The 24106-nt window shown below is 33.7% G+C and overlaps 1 protein-coding gene across 5 annotated transcripts in view; it reads right to left on the bottom strand.

Moving 5' to 3' along the window:
* osa (trithorax group protein osa) overlaps positions 1–24106 on the bottom strand; it is a 188051-nt gene that overhangs the window by 161881 nt on the left and 2064 nt on the right. The gene's annotated exons all lie outside the window — the stretch shown is intronic.

Here is a 24106-nt window from a genome sequence, read left to right as displayed (position 1 = left end):
CTCACACGACTTTCTTTAAATTTTATTTCTAACAAACCGAATGCGATTGGTTTTCTTCGGCAATTTTCGGCTCACTTGACCACGATTAGTAATTTTATTTCCAATTTAATCCAAAATGCACACTCACATGACTTGTTTGTTAATAACTTTTAAGAAGTCATGTTTTCTTATTAATTGGAATTGGTAATTAATACTAGTTAACTTATATTACTTAAAATTATTAATCTGGGTCAATTGAAAGGTTTTAAACATCATGCTTTAAGTAGATATTATAATATTAGGTAGACTAGTTTATTTAGAGAGCAGGAACGTCTGTTTTTATGGTGTCCAATAGCATCTATTGCCCCGATTTTTATTTTTTTTTAATTATTTAATTCTCATTCTCTATTGTGTGTAATGAAATAATTGTTAATTAAGAAGTATTTCTGATCTAACGAAAAATGAAACAAGATTGGATAAACAGAGTTGAGCATTTTATTAAAAGAGACCAAAGGGCAAAGTATTATTTGCATATTGCGCACATGGTGTTCGTAACTTTTGAATTTACAGTTACCCTGCTAGAAAACTTATACCATCACACCAGAGATAATGTTGCCCAGATTAATAATGAAATCTTCCCATTGAAAAAAAAAAAATCTAAAATCTATATCTTATTCATAAATATTTATTCAAAGCAACCAAATAATCTCTAAACTTGAAAATGACTCATATTTATACATAAAGATGATAATTTATGAGATGTCAGTAAAAATTTAAAAATTCTAGGTGGAGAGATAAGTGATTCGTGGTGCAACAACACAAGTTATGGAAAAAAATTCAGTTTAGAATGAAATGAAAAAAAAAATACCTTATTTAAAAATGTGCGTCATACTGTTTATAAAAGAGAAATAATTGTTTACAAATTAAATTCTCTCACATCTTGTTTACATTTATATTAATGATAAGCAATTTAAATACCTAATTAAACATATTAACACTCATTAGAATAAAGTAGTTAGAATTAAATAGGAACATTTTTACCATTGCTCCTTATCTGAACCTAATTAAAAATAAATACGTCTTTTTTTATCTAACAAAAAAAAAAATCTTATGAAGCACAATTCAACGAAATAGTCACAAAAAGTAATGGCAGGATTTTAGAAGCAATATTTGAGGAAATGTATTTGAAATTGTTTAACTATTTATTAGACTTGATCTAGATCTAAAACGTTTGTCAACAAACTGTTTATGAATGTAATACGAGGGTCGTTTGAAAAGTCCGTGCAAAAATAAAAACTACTTAATTTTTTGGGGTAAACCTTTTTTATTTTTCAACATAGTCTCCTTTTAGGCTTATACACTTCGTCCAACGCTGCTCTAGTTTGTTGATCCCTTCCGAATAATAGGATTTGTCCAAGTCTGAAAAATAGCCATTCGTTTCTGCAATCACCTCCTCGTTTGAATAAAATCTTTTTCCCGCCAGCCATTTCTTCATATTGGGGAACAAATAGTAGTCCGAGGGAGCCAAGTCTAGAGAATAGGGGGGATGTGAAACGAGTTGGAACCCTATTTCCATTAATTTTGCGACCACAACTGCTGAGGTGTGAACTGGTGCGTTGTCGTGATGGAAAAGGACTTTTTTGTGGGCCAATCGTGGGCGTTTTTTTTGCAACTCGGTTTTCAAACGGTCCAATAACGATGAATAATATGCACCTGTAATAGTTTTACCCTTTTCCAGATAGTCGATGAGGATTATTCCTTGCGAATCCCAAAAGACAGTCGCCATAATCTTTTCGGCCGAAGGAACGGTCTTCGCCTTTTTTTGGCGCAGATTCCCCCTTGGTAACCCATTGTTTAGATTGTTCTTTGGTCTCAGGAGTGTAGTGATGTATCCATGTTTCATCCACAGTGACGAAACGACGCTTAAAGTCCTACGGATTCTTCTGGAACAGCTGCAAACCGTCCTTGCAACACTTCACACGATTTCGTTTTTGGTCAAGCGTGAGCAATCGCGGCACCCATCTTGCGCATAGCTTTGTCATGTCCAAATGTTGATGCAAAATATTATGTATCCGTTCATTCGAGATGCCCACAGCACTAGCAATCTCACGCACCTTCACTCTTCTGTTATCCATCACCATATCTCATGGATTTTATCAATGATTTCTGGAGTAGTAACCTCAACTGGGCGTCCAGAACGTTCAGCGTCACTTGTGCCCATATGGCCACTCCGAAAATTTTGAAACCACTTATAAACTGTTCTAATCGAAGGTGCAGAGTCACCATAATGTTTATCTAGCTTCTCTTTAGTCTCCTGAGGCGTTTTGCCTTTCATAAAGTAGTGTTTAATCAACACACGAAATTCTTTTTCGTCCATTTTTTGAAAATCACTCGATTTCCTCGATTCAAACGAATGCCAAACACAAAGAAATAGACCGATCTGGCTGAAACTTGGTTTGTGTTCTTCCAAGAGATGCTACTAACCAAACATAACCTCGATAGGCGCCAGTGGTGCTATCTCTCTGACTTTGCACGGAATTTTCAAACGACCTTCGTAGTGTGGGAGTACAGCCAACAGTAATTTTATCTATTTGCCTGGATAGATTTGTCCAGGTCTTTTTTAATTTTTATCTTATCTAACTCAAAAAATTTTTATTTTTATAGAAATCTACAAGATATATCTTTGAAAAAAAAATTTCTAAGAAATTCTTTAAAGCAAAGCAAGCTAATTTTCATTTTTCTATCAATCTAAAAATTGCTACAATGGCTGCGGTAATCAAAAGAAATACAACTTTTATTCGTATTCATGTGAAGCTTTCCACCGACCTAGGGGAACTAGTGTCATCTAGGTCAGAGAAAACGTTCTGGAACTAAGCAACTTTTATAGAATACTTTTTCGTAATAAAAATAAATTCGATAACGACCAAAAGGTAAGCATTGCTCTTATTTCATACAATAATAAACTTGGGACTAGTTTTACATAAACAACTCATACTCTCCTCTATTGCATTGTTTACTTTGAAGATATGTATCAACATCTGACTAATATATCATAACAGTTACATCTCAAGGTTGGCCTGACACAAATTAATGTTTTTAACGCTGGTAATATTTATATTCTTGGCACACCGGTTCATCGTAGTAAATCTAAAAATACATTTTTATATAAAAATAAAATGTTCTTATTTAGAAAAAAAAAAATCACTTCTATGTATTGTTACACGTTGGGTTAAATAAAACCCATTTGAGTCATCGATAAGAAATATTACAGGGGGAATTCCCTAAATATATTAGAAAAAGAGAGAGGCATTAAATGGTGTTGCAATACATAGCAGAGACAGCAAGTGTAGCGTAAAGGTGGAATCATAAAGTGAAGTGGAGATCTCTACAGAGAGAATTATCTAACTCTGATGATGGGAGAAAGAGTCAAACTGGTCAGAATGACAAATAAAAAATCAAAGATGGTAACCAACACTGCACTCCTAACAACATTTTCAAAAGCTATAGATTTACGAGTAACAAATATTCAGTAAAAGTGGTAAAATCTGCAATTCACTAGAATAATCAGAACATACTTAGACAGTACTTTATTGGCACGTAAGATGGGTAGCCAATCCCCCTGCAAAGATGTGGCATTTCCTGGAAAAAAAAATGTATTAAATAGAAGGTTAAGACCTTTTAAATACAGATGCAGCAAGTTTAGAGAAACACCCTGGGGAGTTCTTTCAAGAAAATAGTGAAATAAAGTGATTTCGGAGGGGATATTTGGAAACTTTCATCAGATCTCATTATCCCACATGGGTCATACCCATAAAATTTCCCCAGTTTTGAGCTAAACACATTTACTTCACGTGCAAACAAAATAGACCACCTTTTTTTCTCAGGGGGAACCTCAAAATACTCGCAATTGGTAGAAGAATTTTGCACGCTTCCATTTATAGCGGTGTTAGGTTCCACATGCTACGTACAGCAAACCAAAAGAAAATAATAGATTTATTACAGATGAACAGAAAACTGTAGCATCAAATGCACCAATGAAAGGCCATTTACTATACCAATTACGGTTTCAACACCTATTAAAGTAAACACCTGAATGAATTAACGGACATTGGTTCGGTGATTGGTCACGCGACAATATGTTTTCTTGCATGATCATTAATAACAAAAAAAAAATACTAGAAAACGTTGACACGATAAGAGAGATATCTAGCTTAAATCATCGTACGAGGGTCGTTTGAAAAGTCCGTGCAAAAATAAAAACTACTTAATTTTTTGGGGTAAACCTTTTTTATTTTTCAACATAGTCTCCTTTTAGGCTTATACACTTCGTCCAACGCTGCTCTAGTTTGTTGATCCCTTCCGAATAATAGGATTTGTCCAAGTCTGAAAAATAGCCATTCGTTTCTGCAATCACCTCCTCGTTTGAATAAAATCTTTTTCCCGCCAGCCATTTCTTCATATTGGGGAACAAATAGTAGTCCGAGGGAGCCAAGTCTGGAGAATAGAGGGGATGTGAAACGAGATGGAACCCTATTTCCATTAATTTTGCGACCACAACTGCTGAGGTGTGAGCTGGTGCGTTGTCGTGATGGAAAAGGACTTTTTTGTGGGCCAATCGTGGGCGTTTTTCTTGCAGCTCGGTTTTCAAACGGTCCAATAACGATGAATAATATGCACCTGTAATAGTTTTACCCTTTTCCAGATAGTCGATGAGGATTATTCCTTGCGAATCCCAAAAGACAGTCGCCATAATCTTTCCGGCCGAAGGAACGGTCTTCGCCTTTTTTTGGCGCAGATTCCCCCTTGGTAACCCATTGTTTAGATTGTTCTTTGGTCTCAGGAGTGTAGTGATGTATCCATGTTTCATCCACAGTGACGAAACGACGCTTAAAGTCCTGCGGATTCTTCTGGAACAGCTGCAAACCGTCCTTGCAACACTTCACACGATTTCGTTTTTGGTTAAGCGTGAGCAATCGCGGCACCCATCTTGCGGATAGCTTTGTCATGTCCAAATGTTGATGCAAAATATTATGTACCCGTTCATTGGAGATGTCCACAGCACTAGCTATCTCACGTACCTTCACTCTTCTGTCATCCATCACCATATCATGGATTTTATCAATGATTTGTGGAGTAGTAACCTCAACAGGGCGTCCAGAACGTTTAGCGTCACTTGTGCCCATATGGCCACTCCGAAAATTTTGAAACCACTTATATACTGTTCTAATCGAAGGTGCAGAGTCACCATAATGTTTATCAAGCTTCTCTTTAGTCTCCTGAGGCGTTTTGCCTTTTATATAGTAGTGTTTAATCAACACACGAAATTCTTTTTTGTCCATTTTTTGAAAATCACTCGACTTCCTCGATTCAAACGAATGCCAAACACAATGAAATAGACCGATCTGGCTGAAACTTGGTGTGTGTTCATCCAAGGGATGCTACTAACTAAACATAACCTCGATACGCGCCAGTAGTGCTATCTCTCTGACTTTGCACGGACTTTTCAAACGACCCTCGTAGACAATCAAGACTCAACTTCAGAACTACTGATTCCATTTGAATCTACTTTTTTTTACTGGAAAAATGTAACATAAAGCACACAAAAAAGTCTGTTCAGTACCATTTAAGTTCAGCTTAACTGAAATTGGGGGCTTTTACGGGCAATTTTAGGAAGTCGATTACTAAATATTACTGAAGTGAAAGGGGCCATACTTTGCATTAACCTAGCACTGTAGAGATGGAAATGTTTAAAGGCTTAAACAAACTTAAAATTGCCCTAAATTGAATATTCAACTGGACACAAAAGTTGAAGTCATAATCGTGTACAAGGAGGGTAACAAAATTTAAAATGAAATTCCTGGGAGCCTCAAAAATTCTCAAAAGATTCTCCATGTTGTTTTGTTTTAGCGTGTTCGCGGAAATACGCACAAATATGTGTGCACAAACACAGATCATTTCTTTATTATAAAAAAAAAAGGAGTCCGATTCTAAGAACCATTTTCTAACAAAACTCACGTTTTAAAAACTTGACACAATTCTTCATTAAAAAAAAAACGGCATTGATGCCTACAACTCTTTATGATGCTTATGTAGAAAGTCACCTGTCCAGTGATGATTCATGAAGCTGGTACATTGCTCACTGGGATATTCCAATTTCACTGGATAACCTCGTTAAATTGGACATTCACGTTTTATTATATAAACGATAAAGATATATTAAAGACTAATATACTTTAAAAATAAATAACTAATAATCTAGTGTTAACATTCACAAAAATCCTTCTCTTGTTTAACTATTTGGAAGTGCCCCCACAGTAAATTTAGGAGGTAAGGATTGTGGTTGCAAATTTAGAGCACAGATGTTGGTCTTTACTATCAAGTATATTTAGGTCTTTTTTCCTTCTATTAGGCCAACAAATCACTTTCCACCATTAAAAAATTATAATGAACTTTAAATTCCTAAATAATAATTTTTATTTAAACTGGTATGTTTTAATTATACACACATAATTTGCCAAGAAAACGTCACATGGCCAATTAATTCTATTTATAAAAATTCCTGACCAATCACTTAAAAAGAAAAAATTCAATTATCTACAAAAAAAAAAATAGATTTTATTTATTATTTTTTTAAGTTTTTTATTTTATTTTAATTGCGTCAACATCTGACGTCATCGCCGTTTAATTGCATAAACAATATTTCAGATTGTAAAGAAAAAATTTCTGGAGTTTCCGTTGGCATATTTTGGTTAGAACGTTAATAAAAGTAAAGTAATGGCCTATTTTTTCAGGAGGGTTTTACGTCCAACTACCAATTAGAGTGTCATGGACGGAAGCGATTAGCAAATATACTTTACAACAAAAGTTCTCATATTAAACATTAAATAAAATTGAAGGTCTATAGACCGGCAATTGAACCTAGTAACCAAGATTAGCAGATCTCGCCGCTAACCCTGCTCGGCTACCGTGAATAAAAATAAAAATATGAAACAATTTTTACAATTCTGCGTGGGGGCCAAGCTAATCTTCTCTATAATCCCTCGGTCGAAACGGCACAAAAAAGACATGTAACATTGGAAGGACATTTTCAGAAAATATGGAAGCGACCTATAATTACTGTTCTATAATGAAATTTGTTGTACCGCCTATGAACACTGAATTACGAAAATTTGTCTGTCGATCACAGAACTACTTCACAACAACGGTAAGAGAGAAAAATAAGAAGTATTTCCCTCTAGATATCATATAATTATGTTAATTGCTTACTAAGAGAGAGCAGTATATCTCCTTAAGTGCTAGCTAATTTCGAAACCTTTTAGACTGGACTTCCCCAATACCCCTTCACCTTTACATTTAGAAGGATGAATTATAGTTAATTCTTTAGAAACTGAACTATTCACCAGTTATTGACTTTCGGTTAAATTCTGTATAAATATAGTTGAGGTTATTGTTCTCCAATAGAGAATATACTTTCAATAGTACAGACGGTAATGGTTTCTACAGTGTCTATATAATCGCAGCGATCATGCAACCTATTATACTACCTACGATTCTAGTAGCTCAGTTAAAAGCTTGAACGCTTACAATAGTGGCGCCCAACTCTTTTATTCCGGAACATACGAGGGTCGTTTGAAAAGTCCGTGCAAAGTCAGAGAGATAGCACCACTGGCGCGTATCGAGGTTATGTTTAGTTAGTAGCATCTCTAGGAAGAACACACACCTAGTTTCAGCCAGATCAGTCTATTTCTTTGTGTTTGGCATTCGTTTGAATCGAGGAAGTCGATTGATTTTAAAAAAATGGACGAAAAAGAATTTCGTGTGTTGATTAAACACTACTTTATGAAAGGCAAAACGCCTCAGGAGACTAAAGAGAAGCTTGATAAACATTATGGTGACTCTGCACCTTCGATTAGAACAGTTTATAAGTGGTTTCAAAATTTTCGGAGTGGCCATATGGGCACAAGTGACGCTGAACGTTCTGGACGCCCTGTTGAGGTTACTACTCCACAAATCATTGATAAAATCCATGATATGGTAATGGATGACAGAAGAGTGAAGGTGTGTGAGATTGCTAGTGCTGTGGGCATCTCGAATGAACGGGTACATAATATTTTGCATCAACATTTGGACATGACAAAGATATCCGCAAGATGGGTGCCGCGATTACTCACGCTTAACCAAAAACGAAATCGTGTGAAGTGTTGCAAGGACGGTTTGCAGCTGTTCCAGAAGAATCCGCAGGACTTTAAGCGTCCGTTCGTCACTGTGCATGAAACATGGATACATCACTACACTCCTGAGACCAAAGAACAATCTAAACAATGGGTTACCAAGGGGGAATCTGCGCCAAAAAAGGCGAAGACAGTTCCTTCGGCCGGAAAGATTATGGCGACTGTCTTTTGGGATTCGCAAGGAATAATCCTCATTGACTATCTGGAAAAGGGTAAAACTATTACAGGTGCATATTATTCATCGTTATTGGACCGTTTGAAAACCGAGCTGCAAGAAAAACGCCCACGATTGGCCCACAAAAAAGTCCTTTTCCATCACGACAACGCACCAGCTCACACCTCAGCAGTTGTGGTCGCAAAATTAATGGAAATAGGGTTCCAACTCGTTTCACATCCCCCCTATTCTCCAGATTTGGCTCCCTCGGACTACTATTTGTTCCCCAATATGAAGAAATGGATGGCGGGAAAAAGATTTTATTCAAACGAGGAGGTGATTGCAGAAACGAATGGCTATTTTTTAGACTTGGACAAATCCTATTATTCGGAAGGGATCAACAAACTAGAGCAGCGTTGGACGAAGTGTATAAGCCTAAAAGGAGACTATGTTGAAAAATAAAAAAGGTTTACCCCAAAAAATTAAGTAGTTTTTATTTTTGCACGGACTTTTCAAACGACCCTCGTATGTCTTCCTCCCGTTGTCATTTCGTTAGAAACAAAAAAATTTCACAAAGAAATCAACGCCATTAACGTAGTAAGTTAGGAAATCGTAGAAAGGTAAGGAAGAAATTAAATTAGTGTGCATAGAAACTAAAGCGGTAACCTCGGAAACGAGTCCAGTCTCCAGCCTTAAACCTACACACTTTCTTTTTCGAAAAATAGATCCTAAAAAATTGCCTAAAAACTTTTTCTTCATACTCAGAAGATCCCCAAACTCTATTTCCGGTTATTACATAAGAAAAAGTAGCGTAGAATTGTGGCCAAATTAGGAATTTGATGATACATTTGAAAATAATACGAAAGGTGAGCTTTTTGTTTTTATAAATTTCGCGTAACATACGAATGCAACCTATCTAGAATCTTCTTTCCTAACTTAGTGAATAACCGAAATTACATTTAGAAAAAGAATAACGCTGTAAGAAAAAGCAAAATAGAAATATGGAAACATCCGGTGGAATATTAACCAAAAACCAAGTGTTGGAAATTCTCCCGTTAAAATTCAAGCGTATTTTTTAAATTCTTAAAATAAAACGAAGGGAAAAGCAAATTTTTTCTAAATCAGGAAACGAAAAACTAAAAAATTAAATTTCCGATGAAAAACTAGATTATGAAAATATGAATCTCTCCTCCCACAATTCTCTCTCTTTCTCTACGATGTTGTTTTAAAAAAGAAAACAAAATGAAGGCAGCCATTTGTTGTTTTTAAGTAAAATCACTCCTGCATGGATAAGAGATAAAAAACATGAAATGTAAATTTCCAGAGTTCTGAAAGAAAGACTAGCACGATAAGTGAAGTTCGATTTTAGTAGACGGGAGAGGAGGTTGGGGAGATAGAAGACCTGAATGTGACAAACAAAAACAGCTCAAAGTATTGAGTTGTTTATCTGCGTGAAGAGAGAAAGAAAACTCGGAGCTTTTAGAGTTCCATCTAGCCATATAAACAAATATTATTGACATTTTATGCTCGCGTCCATTCTTAGGGAACTAATAAAGTTACTTTATACGGAGAGCAATGGAAAGTGTTTATTGGCTGGAAACTGGTGTAATGAATGAGTTAAGTAAGTTATGTCTATCTTCCTTAATGCAGGATAAAAGAAAACAAAGCTAGGCTAGCCAGAAGAAAGGATCTGCCAGCAATAGTTAGCAAAGAAGATGCAGGAACTGATAAACATGAATGGGAGACCAAGAATAAGGCCGGAGAGTCCTTGCAGCTCACTGAGATATATTACTGTGTTTACCCAGTCCTCTACTTCTTCCTGACCATACATCTATCTGGGTTAAATTATCAACGGGTATGGTACGTCTCTCTCAAAATTATTTCTGAGTTACAGTGAAGTCACTTAGTTTTACAAGAACATATTAAGGGTTTCAGTCTTGCTTTCTTAATTACAACGTTACAGAACTGAACACTCCAAGTACTTCTTGGAGCAGCCATCTCTTTGGCTAGCCTCACTTTAGCACTTCTTCAGTGTGGAGAATAAGGGCTAACGTAACACTGCCACTTCTACAAGAGTAGAAATATTTGTGATAGGATTTAACATCAGCTTCAATGAACATAAAGGCCAAATTTGAACCTTTCCTTCTGAGGTCGTATCTCCGCAATTAAATTTTTGGACCACTGTATTATGCGGAATAAAGGGTTTCATATCATATAGTGCAACCCACTTCAGGAGTAAGATTTTTTTTTTAATCTTTTATTGGAATTTACAACTGCAACGATATTGCAACAAGCAAATATGGTACCTGATAAAAAAAAAAATAAGTGGAAATCACGAGTGGAGAAGACACCCAGTGGTGCCACTCCAGTAACGTGCTTTGCTCTCACGATAAGAGAAGATCATGAGGCCATCTTCTCTTCAATCTCCTTAGAGGATTACCTGGTAATGTGGAGGAAGATAGGTGTTCAATGAGAGGGTTAGGATGAGCTGCTGTAGAGGAATGAAATTTGAGAAAACGAGTGTTAGCAAGATCTGTAATAAAAGGGATTTTGAGGTCATTATGGATGATATAGGTTAGATATAGTACATAGAACGGAGCGTTAAGAAGTTTTCGAAGTATTTTTGACTGTAATGACTGGACGCTTAGTCGATCCCCATACTTCGATGCCGTATGACCAAATAGGTCGCAGGAGCAGAAAGTATTGGAGTCTTTTGTTATGTAGGTTAAGTTTCGAACCTTTTTGTCAAGCAGTCTGGTGAGAAGTTAGTAGCATTGGTTAGTTTCTTGTCTTTTCAGTCTAGTACGGGGATGGGGAGAAGTAAGTCTTACAATTATAAATTTAGCAAAACAAAGCAATGGTAAAGAAATGGGTGTAATTGGGTTACGCTAACCCGGCACCCTTATAACGTTGGTAAACCACAATTCCAATTCAGTCGTTTAATTTTTGTTACAATCACGAAAGAATGTACAATTTCAAAGTATGCTCCTCCCATAAAAACTAATTTTGATTGCGGTATTAATTATTAAGAACAATAAAAAAATAAGCAATTAACATTATTAAAGATTGATTGATGATACACCTTAGATAAAGACATTGAGAATGGCCACAGACAGACTGCATATCAACAGCAGGAGGCTGTAAACAGTAAATCAATAGATAAGATAGGAGAAACAGTAATGTACCATGTGTTTAATGTATGCAGTATCCCAGGGAATCTAAACACTCTCATTAACATAGTTAATTAGCAAGGGGTTAAACCACCATTAGTGTTCAACATTAGCTCATCAAGCAACTATCCAACTATATAGATATGATGGTCTCTGTAACTATCTATCTAAGCGGAATGATACTAGTTTTGGAGGGAATTTTCCTCAATGTAACCATGAATGATAAACTATAATAACTGAATGCGTAAAGGTGGAGAGGAAAGAGTAAACATTAGTAACAATGGGCAGTTGATAAAAGAGTAAAGTATTGCTGATAAATAATTGATATAAGTAGAGCCGTAAAAACCAGTGTGTGAAAAGTCAACTTTATCACACAGCATGCGCTTGAAGAAATTGATATCAGTGAAGACAGAGAGAGAGAGAGATGAAGTTATATCAATAACTAAAAAGAAGTTATATAAACGGGCAAATACTTTTGGCTCTTTTAAAATGACCTGAATACGTTGGTGATAAACAAGACTATTCACAAGAGTTATCTCGTTATGCAATTACTGAACAGATAAGATAAATAACAATGAAATGAGCAAGAAAAAGAAAATAATAATAATAATGTATATTCCCTCATCTTTAGTGTAAGTCACGAACAATTAAAAAAATATATATTTTTTTTTCTTTCAAAAAAATACATTTTTACAAATAAATAAATAATTATAATTATACCAAACAATTAGGTTTTATCTTGTGATATTACGTAAACAAGCAGCTGTAAACCTTCCTTTGGAAAATAAAACAGGAAATGAAACCAACCATCGACTGAAAGCACTTCCCCTCAACACTTGAGATCATAACGTCATAGATGGCACTTCCGCGACAATAAACAGTGTATCAAGTAGAAAAAAAAAAAAAAAAATCGATTCTGGCTTTGATGACTAAACTATAGTTAGAAATTCTAGCAATAATTTAAAAGTTATTTTGGACATTATAAAAAGGGACGATTCAGAAACTTAATCTCAAGTGGAACGTTAGAGATAAGCTTGAGTGAGAGTTTCTCGAAAACCTCTCTTGGAAAACATGTTTAATAAAAGTGATACGCTTCGAGTGAATTGGAGACGACTTATTCAATATGAAGAACAACATTATTATTAATTAAACCCGGGGAGCGGGGGCCAAGCCCTTTGCTATCGAAAATTAATTTAATTTAACCCTCCCTACAAAAAAAAAATAGAATCTAAAGCCCCACCACCTAAGCTGTCCGAAGAAACAGCCAAACCTGTTCTCCCTTGACCAATCACCTTTAATCTAATCACCTCCTAAACTATCCGTCCTATTATGGAATGAGAGTTTCCTTCTATAGTTCAAAAACTGTATACAATGGATCTAATATGGGTACCATTATGTAGAGAAGTGTAGTTAATTCACAATTTACAGTTTGGAATCCAAAACAGTTTCTGAAAGCATGTCCGGAACAGAATCGTCAGACTATTAGCCCACCTTGACCCCCAAATCAGTATTTAAGAGATTCATACAAAACCAAACAGTTAAATATCACATTATGTAACCACACAGTTCACGTAGAACATTAGAGAAAATTACATCCCCTTCTGCTTCGATGGACAGAAACTTAAGAAGTGTAAAATCTAAAATACACTAAACTGATAGAGCTATCAGTAAAGATGGACTACAGTTCAAAATCCGTTAAAATGTTAAGGGGGAAAAAATATATACAAGCTGTGATGGATGAAGTCCGACAAGTTTTCTTTTTTTGGATTGGCTGAATTCAAAATAATTTCCTCGCTTCCCTAACTCCATGATTCATTCCAAAACTGAACTAATTCCACTCTTATTTTATTAGGGAAACAAAGTTTAAGAACGGACATACAACTGTTGGGTTTTTTTTTTAAAGAAAATTAATAAATATGTGCTGAATATGTATATAAAAATAAAATAGAATTCAACACGCGATGTAATAAAAAAAAAGAAAATTATATGAATAATAATAAAGTAATTATAATTAAATGCAAACAAGTGTGTGAGAGTCAGACTGAGTGCACGACCATAAAAAGTTGCGAGTATAACTAATACAGGAATAAAAGAGATGGGCCAATTACAGGGTCAAAGAGTTCCTGTAATTTCTTTTCCCTGTATCAAAATGAATAGCTGCAAAGAACAACTGGAAGAGATGGCAGGAGGAAAAAAGAAACCTATTTGTGAAACGTCACCAAGGTTTACTCAAAATAAAATATTTCAAGTTACAGGGAACCGTAACAATCTTTCCACTGCTTTTGAACGAAAACTGGATTTTGGTGTCACTAATTCCATACAGATCGAACAATAAAGTAATTTTCAGTGGTTACAATCGTGAAAAAGAATAATTGTGAAACTCTCAACAAGAAACAACTTTCTCTTAAACCTAAAAACAATGAGTACAGCGATCGAATCAATGATTCGAAGAACTCTGTTTTCACCTGAAATACCTATTTCATTATAGAACCTGAATAATAAGAGAAAGGATTAAACTCAGTTGTTTAGGTTAGAATCTAGCTGCAAGCTGGGCCCTTAGATTTTCTCTTTTCAAAAAGCAACTTACAAGCTCACTGTCTCATAGTGGACAAGAGTGGACCAGAGGCTGGCAGTACACTGAAAAAATAAAAAAACGTTCAGGGCACCAATGGCTTCAGCAGATCGTTGATGCACCTTACATTTAAATAATATTTAAACCCCATTATCTGGCCAAGGCGCCACGGGTAGCTGAGCGGTTAGAGGCGAGACCTGCGAAGCTAATATGTATTGGCTATATTCCCAGTATTAGGCCATGGATTTTATTTAATGGTTAATGAAAGAAATTTACAGTAAAAGTATATTTGCTAATCGCCTCCGTCCAGGACATCTAATTCGGTAAAGTAAAGTAAAGTAATGCCTATTTTTTCAGGCGGGCTTTACGTCCAACTATCAATTAGGTGTCGTGGACGAAGGCGACTAGCAAAAATACTTTACTGTAAATTTCTTTTATTAACCATTAAATAAAATCAAAGGTCTAAGACCGGGAATCGAACCCAGTACCACAATACATATTAGCTTCGCAGGTCTCAATTCGGTAGTTGGACGTAAAGCCTGCCTGAAAAAAATAGGCCAAAATAGGCAATTACTTATTAACTGACTAATAAAAGATATAACTTCTTATATTGTAAATGGATACTCTTGCAGAGCAGTAAAATTTCCAAAAAGAGCAATTAAAAAATAATTATGCCACTTATTTACAATTGAAATTAAAAAATAAACAAAAGCAAACAAATTATTTAACAATACAGTAATTTCCTACCTTTTTTATTTTATAATTATACTTAGAAATATTATTTTAATTTACACACTTTACAATCAACCACCAAGAAAGAAGAATAAAAATTATTGCAGTTATAATTTTGAACATTTCACCATTTGCTCTTTTAAATTAACAGCGTCATTTATTTAGACAATGCCAGAAAAGATTTGGTAAAGTCTATGCATGAACAAACAGTCGAGATTTCCTGGAGGGTTGTTGTTAGCTGCCGTTTGAGATGGAGGTGTATGTAGGACTCCGTTTTTAATGAAGATTTTTTTTTTAAAAAAAAAAAAACTTTGACTAAGGAGGCGTCAAAACAATTATTTTCCAGCAAAACTCCATTTAAACTAAAAATAATAAAACCGACTTGTCCAAAAACTAGAAGAAAGGCTACCATGATTGTATAAAATAAAAAAAAGATCTTTCATCAATTCCAATGAAATAAAAAGAAAGAAAGTGAAAATACATGGAACAAAACGAGTAAAAAATAAAATAAATAGCGCCGATGGTGGATAGAGCTCATTAAGCACTAAGTTTAGGAGTCTAGCGGGCCCCGGCTGTAGTGGGGAGGAATAGCCCGGGTCCCTGGCTGATGGCTGCTTGTCCAGTACTACTGATACATACACTCCACTAATGGAACGTCGAAATGGTTACCACGACCTGTGTGTATGCAGGCTAACTAATGGCTCACCAAACTCGTTATCAATCAGTACAAACAACTCTTAAAAGGTTTTTTTCTCTTTAACCTTGACTTAGGATAGAACAAAGAAATTTAAAAATTGTATCAAACTAATGATTCATACATTGAAAGTAAAGCGATAAAAATCATCCATTAATATACTTAAAAAAAAAACAAGCAAATACGGTAAATTCTAGCCAATGAATTCCCTAGTTTGGAAATCAACACAGCCAATAGTAACAAGCATGCTGAACATCCGGTGTAAACACTCACCTAGACTTCCTTTCCTTCACAATCATCAACATTTTTCTTAAATACAGGATCTTTTAAGCAGTTACCTTAAAATTTATTGAGTGCGATCGACACTTAACTGAGAACTTGGTTCGCAAAAGCAAAAACAAAATGGTAAAAGAGATTCGCCAAGGGATTTTTGAAGTTTACCAACACAATAAAAGTTGAAGCCCATTTCTTCAAGTTGGAACTTAGTATTCAGAAGAATTTTATAAAAAAAAATTACACTAATTAATGCAAAAAAACTGAACTATTTAATCATTAAGACTAGAAAACTATAATATATTAACCTATGCATAAAAACTACCGGATTTCACAAATAAAAAAAAAATATTTTAAATTAAAAACACACAAGAAGGTTACATTTTCAATTTCTCACATTTTCGTTAATCCAATTTCAAGGCACATTTAAAACAAAAACGAATAAATCACCAGAAGGGTGTAATCATTTTGTCAGTTGAAACCATAAAAGTGGGAGCCCATTTTTTTTACAATTAAAAAATAAAATTGAAAATCGGTATAGGTTCAAATCTGAAACAATTGATTTTTATTTTTTTACGAGATGATTAAATTACTGAAGATAAAAATTGTGATGTAATTAAAATTGATACCATTATTGAGACCTTTCTCATATTATCATTATATAATGATGGATTTTTTTCTTATATTTCTATTTGCTGTTACTATAGTAAATTTAGAGATCTGTACAATTAGAAACCGCCAGAAGTGGAATCGGTCTGTCACTTTATACTCAATTTTATAAAAAAACAAAAAAGTAAAAAAAAAAATTATATATAACATACATATATACTCCTTACAAGGATTATATAGTCTAGTCTACTCAAGTTCTTACAACTTAACTTTTTAGCATTTCATTTTCACTAGAACTCGCGGGTAATTATTATTTAAAGGCAATGAACGGAAAATTGAATTGTTCATACGTGCTACGTATGTTTTTATTTATATTGTATAGCTGGCTGGTATCACATAACACTGGCATACCATTCACAATAATCAGCAAATGTAGAGCGAGACAGAAACACAAATGAAGTCAAAATCTCTACACCAAACAAATTAGTCTACCACTGATGGTTGGATACAAATCCAAAACCGGTCCAAGGTACATGCGTACCACTACGAATCAAATCAACGGATATTGTCTAGAACTATACCATCATCTTGATTTCTGCATCCAAGACAAAAAAATAACAGTGGAACAAATAACTGGTAAAAGTAAGTGAAATGGACCTAGACCATTCACCTCTCCAGAGATAGCCCGGTTGCCCTGTGGGTATCCCCAACCTAACGATACAAAGAACACTCAATGCTAACCACATAAAAATCTCCCTTTTTTTTTTTTTTTTTTGAACTGTGTTTAGCGTTTAACAGGTTGAATTCAACAACCTCATTTACTATAAAAACGTTTACATTCTATGTATACTGCACTTAATGAGGACAATACATCTATTTGATCGCAGTGAATACTGAAGTCGGCTGAAATCAGTAGTTTATGCTCTACACCAGAGGTTGATCAAGCCCAGGAACCCTACAGGTTCCCTCTGGAACGTTGACAGAGGTTCCGCAAGTGATCACTATTTGTATAAAAAATGCTTTACGATAAAAAAAAACCAGCACAGCCAAATCTCATTGGAAGAATTTTCTTTTTATTAATTTGTTACTTATTTAAAATATTGTTCCTTTAGTTAATTATTCATAAAATGTATTCTATAAAATAAATAAAATAATGACTCGCTACCTCACTATACAGTTGTCTTATTAAGATGTTTGTATTAAGATTAAATAAAGATACAAGAATAATTTTGCGAATTTGAGTAGAAAAAAAGCTTCGATAAACTATTTTATCTCAAACATGAGGTCCGTTCAAAGAAAACCATGAGCTCTAAGGGTTCCTAAAAGTGTGAAAGGTTGGAGACTCCCTGGACTACACAATTAAAAGGGAAAATAAACAGATAGTTGACGCAGTAAATTTTCAGTAAGTTTTTAGCCGCAAATTGAAAATTTCTTACGATAAAAATAGAAAAAATTGATAAAACAAAATGGACGTCGAAAAAATAACAGAATAAAACGAATACACGATTTAAGAATGAAGAATCTATCGAGAACTATCGAATTAATTGATCACAAAACTAATTTAGCATAGTAGTAACACTACAAATAACCGGTCAGTAAATAAAAAATTTAGTTCGTTCCCAGGAGGTAGTTCTGAAAACTATTAAATGCGAAATACTAGAAGAAAAACATTTAAATTAAATTACCAAGACTACATGCATAATAAGGCCGCAAAAAAATATCCAAAAAGGAAAGGGTTAGCGTATTGGATTCCCACGCGGAGATCCCGGGTTCGAATCCACCAGTCCAGAGGCCGGCAGTGCACTGAAAAAAGCTCTAAGCGCCTAATAACCTCAGATATTGACGCGCCTTAAATCATAATTAAAAAAATAAAAAATATCCATAAGAAATAAATGCAACAAGCAGTTTTTATGTAGAACTATAAATTGATCATAAAAATTTCATTCTTTTTATAACTTTTTTTTTTTTATATGCATATTCAGCAGGTAGTCTGAGAAAATGAAAGACGAATCAAAATAAATATACCCTGAAGCAACTCTGATCCAGTAATTGCAGTATCATCTTATTTGCATATTAAGGCTTCATATTTTTTCCCTCCCTTTTCAGTTTTTTAATTATTATTATGCAGAAAAAATTGGTTATAATTTAATTTTATTGATATTATATGTATTATGATCTATAAATAATGCACTTTTCTACATTTTTGTTATAAAAATTAGAATATAATAATAATGCGCACATTTTTAATTAAAAGATAATCAATTCAAAAATGTATAAACTTTTAAATTTTGCACACATCTTTGTGCAGAATCAAACAAACGAACAAACTTATATTTATTAAAACTGGATGTAACAATAAGTCAAATTTAAAATAATAAATTATTTTCTGTTTATTATTAGGTAAAATTTACTATAATTAAGCACACTCAACTAAAAATACGAGGGTCGTTTGAAAAGTCCGTGCAAAGTCAGAGAGATAGCACTACTGGCGCGTATCGAGGTTATGTTTAGTTAGTAGCATCTCTTGGAAGAACACACACCAAGTTTCAGCCAGATCGGTCTATTTCTTTGTGTTTGGCATTCGTTTGAATCGAGGAAGTCGAGTGATTTTCAAAAAATGGACGAAAAAGAATTTCGTGTGTTGATTAAACACTACTTTATGAAAGGCAAAATGCCTCAGGAGACTAAAGAGAAGCTTGATAAACATTATGGTGACTCTGCACCTTCGATTAGAACAGTTTATAAGTGGTTTCAAAATTTTCGGAGTGGCCATATGGGCACAAGTGACGCTGAACGTTCTGGACGCCCTGTTGAGGTTACTACTCCACAAATCATTGATAAAATCCATGATATGGTGATGGATGACAGAAGAGTGAAGGTGCGTGAGATTGCTAGTGCTGTGGGCATCTCGAATGAACGGGTACATAATATTTTGCATCAACATTTGGACATGACAAAGCTATCCGCAAGATGGGTGCCGCGATTGCTCACGCTTGACCAAAAACGAAATCGTGTGAAGTGTTGCAAGGACGGTTTGCAGCTGTTCCAGAAGAATCCGCAGGACTTTAAGCGTCGTTTCGTCACTGTGGATGAAACATGGATACATCACTACACTCCTGAGACCAAAGAACAATCTAAACAATGGGTTACCAAGGGGGAATCTGCACCAAAAAAGGCGAAGACCGTTCCTTCGGCCGTAAAGATTATAGCGACTGTCTTTTCGGATTCGCAAGGAATAATCCTCATCGACTATCTGGAAAAGGGTAAAACTATTACAGGCGCATATTATTCATCGTTATTGGACCGTTTGAAAACCGAGCTGCAAGAAAAACGCCCACGATTGGCCCACAAAAAAGTCCTTTTCCATCACGACAACGCACCAGCTCACACCTCAGCAGTTGTGGTCGCAAAATTAATGGAAATAGGGTTCCAACTCATTTCACATTCCCCCTATTCTCCAGACTTGGCACCCTCGGACTACTATTTGTTCCCCAATATGAAGAAATGGCTGGCGGGAAAAAGATTTTATTCCAACGAGGAAGTGATTGCAGAAACGAATGGCTATTTTTCAAACTTGGACAAATCCTATTATTCGGAAGGGATCAACAAACTAGAGCAGCGTTGGACGAAGTGTATAAGCCTAAAAGGAGACTATGTTGAAAAATAAAAAAGGTTTACCCCCAAAAATTAAGTAGTTTTTATTTTTGCACGGACTTTTCAAACGACCCTCGTAAGAGTATGAAATTTGAACTTGCTTCACTAAATTTATTAAAATAATAAATAACAAGCCTAACAAGCAATCGCAGGACATTATTAAAATATATAAATAAATAAATAAACTATTTGCTTAAAAAACAAATACCAGAGCAGTACAAAATTCAAACAATAATATTTACAAAATGTTTTTGTTTAGAAATTGAGGAGGGTACTTTCTCTATTTAAACAAAACCTATATTCTTCTATAGAATGAATTATAACCTCAAACAGCTGACAAAATGATTGTATATGCAATAAAAGTAGATTGGAATGTAACCGCACCTCGAAGGCTAGTTACAGACTGGCGGGAAAGGGGAAAAACAAAGAAGACTCTCAGCTGATGTGAAGAAAAGAAGACTGGAAACAAGAATCCAAATATATCATTATGGTCGCCGGGAGCAATAAAAACTGAGAGCAGATTGCAAAAGGAAAAAAATTAGTAGGAAGCCATTTAATGTGCAAGGACAAACAACGAGAGAGAGCGGTAACTATGAAAGAAATACAATATGTAATTACAATTCATTTGATTTTATTTAAAACTGTGTCAAGTGATCTTTTTTGGCGCTCTAAAAGTAGTTTTCTTCAATCGATAGGAATATTCGATTAAATTCCAAAAAAAAGTGAAATGACTAATGGATTTTCTACTGCTCATTAAGTGGATAGTATTTTAGTTGATCGTATGAGAAATTTGGGGATATTGCACACCTAAAGAAATACAGATTTTCTTACAAAATTTATATAGATTTCATATTTCTAAAAATTTCAAAAATCATAATTGCGGTTATTTGAGTTTAACATAAAAATGAAAAAAAAAATTATTGCGATTAAAATTGAAATTTCCTTTATAATGATGCATTATTATTTTATTTAAGGCACATCAACATCCGCAAGTTATTGGCGCACAGAGGTTTTTTCAGGACCATCTCCGATTGCCGGACAGCACTGTCTGTATCAGTGAGCTGTAAGAAGAAGCTACTTGGAACAGAAAATCTAAAAGACGGATGATGTTTTTCTAATAGGTTTTGCAAGATTTTGGACAGTTCCTCACATTCACATCGGATACTTTAAAGAATTTCATTTCTGTTTAATATGTGTGTGCTTCACAAGACTGTAGTCACAAACGTAATGCTTAAAGAAGAACGGTACCGGCGGTCGGAATTATGAAGAAAAAGAGAGATCCTTGACAAAACAAAATCTTGATTGGAAGATTGCAAGATGGATTCCAAGGATTTAGCCACGAGAAAATAAGAATATGTCAAGTACTACATTAATTTTTAGTAAAATTGCCCTTCGAAAATTGAAAAATGCAATAAGAAAGTCATTTGGGTGTTCCAAATTAATTATTTTTAACTTTATAAGTTAAAAACAAATATATATAAGCACATAATTAGGAAGAAGTTTTTCAACACGAATGAAACAGAATTTAAATTATTATTGGCAAAAATAATTGCCTACAAAAAAATTTATTTGATAATCAAAATAAGATTAAGTGAAAAAAAAAATATATTTGAGGTCCAAGTAATTCACATTGGCTTGGGTAAATAACAGGGACAACCATTACCACTGAATTAACATTCCAATTGGGTTGAAAAATTAAAACGTTCTCATATTTTAATGGACAAACTCCATCATATTACCAAATTATTAATATGATAATCAAAGAAAAAAGAACACAGAAGAAAGTACGAAAATAACTTTATGCTTCAAAAATTTAAAAGAAAAGGAAAAAAAAATCAACATTTATTAGAATAATAATGAGGCATTAATTAAAACAATTCTTCGATTGAGAGTAGAAAAAGAGACTCATGCGTTCCGACTTTTAATTGCAAAACTCAACTTTAAAGTGATTAATTTTTATCTTAACTTAATTTTGCATTTTATATAACATTATACAGTATATAAAGTGAAACAGTAAAAAAAAATGTACATCAGGCAACTGTAGGTGGACTTTTTCTATGTACCCTCAACGATTCTATAGTGAAACTGTCAAATACAAAATATTAGACTAGCAAGTTTGTCAAAAAATAGAAATAAAAATCGGCATAACACCAATACTCTGTTCTACTAATGCGCCATCAAAAAATATAAGTAACAAACATTTAAAACTAATAGAAACGTCAACAAATTATTTCGGATTTTTTAAAAATTTACTAGCCTAAAGACTGACTAAAATACTAATTTGCTTGAAAATAGAATTAAAATTAAACTAAAAACTTTGAACAAGCTTTAACCAAATTAGGTGACGAGGATAGAGGCGCCTATTGAACATTACCATTAATTAAATACAAAGCCAACACCAGGAATCGAACCCAGTAGAACATGGCTTTGCGGGTCCCGCATCTAACCGCTCGAATATCTTAGCGGTTCATAATAAATTCAGAGTAAATTTGTAATTAAAACAAATGAAAAGGAACGATTAGAACAAAGACCGTCAACATAAAATATCCAGCAAAAAATATATGTAAGTGCAAACAAAAAATGTATTTTTTTACAAATTTAAATTTCAAGTATGAATTACTTGTCTCTCAATAAAAAAAAAAACAAATTAAATCAGTTATATTAATGAGCCTACAGACTATAAAAAGATGATCAAATGAAAAGTAATCGCAAAATATTAATTTAAAAAAATATATATATTTATGGCGTGACTATTCAGCATGACAATTCTCAAGGATCAAACTCATAAATAACCTCAAACTTATAAATTTTTGAGCAATATTTAATTCTTATTATGATTATTACCAGTAATTAAAACCACAAATTATAACGGGCTGAATACAAAAGAGAAACCAATCAGCAAAATCTTTTGTTCGGTCCATTTTTTGTCCCCAGATTCAAAATCCCATATTTTATTCTTAAAGTCTAACCACACCCTTTCAAAAGAGTATCTTTAATCGATTTTTTCTAGAAAAATGTTTCAATTAAAAGATAAATAAAACCGTTAAAACGCTATTAGAAAAAAATCTTAAATCGCTGAAAAATATAGTACCGATTATGAATAAAACATTTAGTACTAGGCGTCCTCTGTTGGGCATTAAATATCTAATTTGCGCTTCCAGGAACTTTTCGTTTTTATTTAATGTCACTAATTTGACTACACAACCAGCGAAAGCTTTACATACAAAATTTATTGGTAAGAGAAAGGAAAAAGTCAAACATCTCTGCAAATAGTATACAAACCGCACAATTAAAAAAAAAAAGATTAAAAAATTAAAATCGAAAAGTTTTCAAAAAAGAAACGAACCATTTTAATTTGTATTTTTTAATATTTTACTAAATTTAAGAACATATCAATTTAAGTGAGGAAAATTTTCATATCAGCAAAATAGGGATTCTTCCAGTGTATGAATGTACATTAAAATTGGCCAAATATTATTTAATAAAAATTATAAAGTCTAGCTTAAAGAGAAGAAACAGAATACCTTTCTAAATCGGAAATTTGAATTATGTAATATTTCTACAAGAACAAGGCGCCACGGGTGGATCTTTGATTTCATAAAATTAAAATGTCTCACTGTTCGGTGTTTTTTTTTTAAATCTTGAATTTAAGCAAAAAGGAATGAAGTACGGCTTTGAAAATTCAAGAGGAAACCCCCAAAATAAATAAAAATTTAAAAAAATATTAAACTTGGTGAACTGAGAGGAAAGTTACAGTACTCACATACTAATATAACATGCAGTTTATACCTACCTAGCTAGAACAAACATTTGGATTTGTTTGCTGCGTTTTGAAAGAAAAATAATTACAATACTTATAATTGAAAAAAAGAAGAAGAATTTTAAATTACTTTCACTACATGATTATGGTCATAAAAAAGACATTAATGAAAAAGAAAAAAGTTCACAAATATAAACCTATATTCACTGTAATTCAGTTATAATAGCACGAATGAATATTACCTATATAACATTTTGAAGTAATTACTATTAAGTAAC

The sequence above is a fragment of the Rhodnius prolixus genome, unplaced genomic scaffold (genome assembly GCF_049639745.1).
Source record: "Rhodnius prolixus isolate KJV_2025 unplaced genomic scaffold, Rpr scaffold_1, whole genome shotgun sequence".
Taxonomy (NCBI): Eukaryota; Metazoa; Arthropoda; class Insecta; order Hemiptera; family Reduviidae; genus Rhodnius; species Rhodnius prolixus.
Note: the sequence above shows the minus strand (reverse complement) of the source record. Positions and strands in the feature narration are given on the sequence as shown.